Here is a 4,533-nt window from a genome sequence, read left to right as displayed (position 1 = left end):
CTTCTTTATTTTATTTTTTCCCTCTTCTTCTTCTTCTTCACCCATCTTCCCCAAACAAAACCCTAACGCTATTAGATCATCAAGCTGCCACCGTATCACACGCTGCCATTTCCATCTCCACCACTTCTCCATCAACATACCATCATTCGCAAGCCAAAATCGTCGTCTTTCCACCTCCATTCACACCTCTCACCATCGAGCTTGCTCAAGTAACCAGCACCTCCACTTGACCAACCAAAACCTCCCCCTTCTTCACCAAAACACCATCGCTCATCCCATCTTCGCCACTCCCTCATCTTCGTTGCTGTGCACCACCACCGATAGAGTTCCTCCATCACCAAAACTTCACCCTTAACAACCACCACCTTCCCAAAAGCCAACGCCACCTATACAACAACAAACCTCACCCTTTTTCCCCATTACCGCTGCCCTTCAAAACCCCCTCCCAACTTTAAAAGAAACGATTAAAACACTCTACACAAATTGCCCCAACATCATTTCAACCATTCATTGCCATTTTCATCACTACACAATCGCTGCCGATTGATTTTTGAGCCCAAAAATGGACCATGGTTTGCACTAGAAACCAATTGGCTGACAAATTCTCGGTTGCACTTAACCAAGGTCGAAACTGATTTTTAGTACCACCAGTCATCAACCTTGATAGGGAAGATCCAGAACCACCATCGATACATATTGCTTGACCGAGTCGACTCCAACGTCGAAGAAGCCCGACATTGATTGAAATAGAAAGTCCACAAGTTTGTCCTGGCGCTTTTAACGAAATAAGGTATAACGTTCCAAATTTACAACATGTTTTACCGTTACTAACGTCTCTTACAGGTCGTTTAGGCAAAGTTAACACTTCAGGTCATAATGACGCTGAATCGTCGAACTTATACAGTGTCACCAAAATAGAGACTTTGACGGTCTCTAAATTTGACGACATCGAAACACCGTGCAAGATACGAGAACATTCAACATCAGCCAATTCCAGTATGTAAATATATCTTTCTGTTTACCTTTAATACACTTAACATGCGTGATTCAGTGTTTAATTTTCGCTGCTATTGGTTGGACGTCATACGCAAATATTTACTATGCTGCAAATTATGAACTCATGTTCAAATTTTATGCAACATTTAGCTGTGATATATATGCAGTTTGGACTGTTGAAACCCATAACATAATTAAAATCAGGTTGCTTGGTCATTCATTTACTATCTATTTCTAATTTTAACATAGCCATGGGTTTCGTTATCCCTAACGATGTTCAGTCTGACTCGTACCATATTGCTCTTCTATAGATACCTAGTGATTTCAATGCCTATTCAGCTTACTCGATTTTGACTAACTCAGTATCCCAGTCTTACAATTCTAAGACCTCTAAAGCTTTGCTAGTGTATAAACCGACCCTAAGGTAAATTCATAGGTTTCTCACTTTTAATTATTCGGGCAAAAATGAATCCACGCCAGTCTTAACTAAGACAAAGTTATTTTTGTTATGGTGCATACATTCTGATTTTAGGGTCAATTTAGGATATTGGTTTGCACGTAGTTTTCATGCTGTAATTCGAGCTCACCGACCTCTCATACTTGGCCCTTACATCACACATTTAGCTACGAATATTCTTCCATCCAGAGTTGATTTTTTATCGCTAACATATGCTTATAATATAGATCCTTTTGATGAATATTGTCTGGATTCTATGGGTTTCCTTGTTGGCACCTCTACTGTATTTTATTTTGTTCCCTCAGGTACACAAACTGCTCGAAGCAATATAGTTTACCGACGAACATGCGATCCATCTGCTAGAGGACAAGACGAACAACCACCTTTCATTGTGGAAGAACTGCTTAATCACATTAATACTCGAGTAGCAACAATGGAGGCGAACATCTCAAGTATTCTCACCATACTACAAAGCGATCACTTCCATCGTACTCTAACCCATTAAATATACACGGGGAGTACACTTTATCCTCAACTTTTGGTTCTTTTCTTTTTCGCACATTGAGGGCAATGTGGGCTAAGTGGGGGACATGCCATGCTATTTGTTCTTTGCATGTGTTCATTCACTAAGATAGTTCATCAATTCGTTTCAAAAATGAGCCTCTAATTCTTATGCTAAGTTTATTTAAATAATTGGGTGAGTCATGAATAACTATTGCTTACTTGATCAATAAATACTTTGTAGAATTAAAAATGTTATGGCCTAGTCAATGTTTCATATAAATTGTCGACCCTTTTAAACTTGCTTAGTGAAAGTACTTATTTAAATTAAAAAATGAATAAATAAAAATTTGCTAATGGCTTCGTTAAGAGTGAAGATTCAAAAATGTGACCGAATTGAGTAATCGGAATGAGGTGCTTGGGTTCTCATCCCATTTTACATCAAAAGATTTGAGCGACGAGCCAAAACTTGTAACACTCCGCTAATCGAGCTGCCTTAAGAAAAGAGAAATAAATTCATTAGGGACATGTCAAGTTGAGTAACCAGGGTGAGGTACTTGGATGGTCATCTCATTTCGCATCAAAAGCTTTGGTTATGTCTCAAATTCCTTAAAAAAATAGAGAACATGTTGAGTTGAGTAATCGGGGTGAGGTGTTTGGAATGCCATCTCATTTCGCGTTAAAATACTTGACCATGTCACAAATAAGTTCAAATATATATATAATAAAATTAAAAATAGATATTGACTATGATTGTCTTGCAAGTTTGATTAAACCTAAATTTAGTGAAGTAGTTGAGTTTGACATACTGTTCGAGATTTTATAAAATGCTTATTGATTGAGTCTAGTAATTATTTATTTTTGATTCACCTAATTGTTTGCATTATACTTGACTAAAAAAGGGGGTTGGATTTCAAAAAGGATTGTCAAATAATTTTTAGTGAATATCATGCTTGAGGACAAACATCGACTAAGTGGGGGGAATTTGATAACAACATAAATTTTTGTTTTAAATTTATTTTTTTTAATTATTGAATAAGATGCTACTAAACTTGGGTTTTTCTTATCAGGAATGAAGTTCGTGTGTTGAAATGTGTTTGAAGTGAAGAGATGAGAAGGGTTGAGATGTGTTTGAAGTGAGCAGCAAAGGGGATATTTATAGGTTGAGATGGATGCTAAAATTAGCAAAAATCAGCAGCCATAGGGTCCCCCCATGGCTGGCCACACATGTGGCAAGTTTGAAGAATTCAAACTTGCTATTTTAAGGTAGGGGCAAATCTAGAAAGGCACAAATAGTGGAGGGGTTTGAATGCAATCTGTAGGAGTCTTCAAGGGTCATTTTGCAAGTTACATAATCAGTCAAGCAACTGATTGAGTCAGTATGTGGGATGATTTTGGGTTGCCAAGTGCTCGGTTGGATCGGTTTTCTCGGTTCAGCTCAACAGGGCCAGTTTTCATAATTAATTAATAATAATTTATTTAACCCAAATTAAATTGAATTAAAATTAAAATTAATTATATTATGAATTAATACACATAATTTGGACCGTCTTAGGCTGAAAAATTAATTCACCTTGATGCTTCAAAATTGCTTCTCAGTTTTGTGCTTCTAGTAGTGTTTGCCGAGCCATTTTTCGCCCTTTGTGCAAATCTATAGAAAATGATCAAAATTAATCAAAATTTATTATAAAATTAAGTAAAATTAAAAATTCTAATAATTTAAGTACAAATTAATTATTTTATAATAATTAAATATTTTTCAACAGTAATTTTTCTTAAACTGCATGAATTTGAGTTAAAAAGGGCATAAAAAGTGTGTATATTTTCGTGTTTCCACACCCCAAAACTTAATTCATTTCTCGTCCTAAGTAATGCACAAATTTGGACAAAATTTCTCAAAAACACCTTAGAAAAATTTCTTTAGAACAACATTCTTCCCAAAAATCATGATTTAAGTATACTTATGCTCAAAAATAAGAAATTTGATACTTATGCTACTTATGTATACATATCATTCAAATTAATCTCAATTGTTATTATGATAGCAAAAATAGACTAAGTTCTTTCTCAATAAAGACATGCTAAATTCCTACCAATTTGATTTTATTCTTTTATTCAAGAAAGTTGCAATCATTAAGTTTAACTTATGCCTTCATATGTTGAACATAGCAATTTCTTTCCACTAATGTAGGTAGCATAGAAATTTGAATCAATAGGTCTTTAAAAAGGTTGTAATGTAGCTAGGCTAGGGGTGGGTAAAAAGATAGGTAAATTTAGGCTAAAAACCCTAGACTCAACTTCAATCGGACCTTCAGAATAATTATCTTCAATACACCAACTTACTTTGCTTTCACATGCTCTTTTGTACATCTATTTTCTTTCAAGTACATAGGCTCTCTTTTTTTACATGAGCATTTTACTGTATAGATTACAATTTTTTGAGCATTTGATAATTCTTTTCAACTTCCCTAAACTTATTTTCAAGGAACATTCTGAATAGCACTGAGTCTAGTGTTTCAGAAATTTTAAAGATAATTATGAGAAAAATGATGGCTAAATATTGCAAGGGTTCAAATAGA

The sequence above is a fragment of the Gossypium hirsutum genome, chromosome D05 (assembly GCF_007990345.1).
Source record: "Gossypium hirsutum isolate 1008001.06 chromosome D05, Gossypium_hirsutum_v2.1, whole genome shotgun sequence".
Lineage (NCBI taxonomy): Eukaryota > Viridiplantae > Streptophyta > Magnoliopsida > Malvales > Malvaceae > Gossypium > Gossypium hirsutum.
This window is presented reverse-complemented; position numbering follows the sequence as displayed.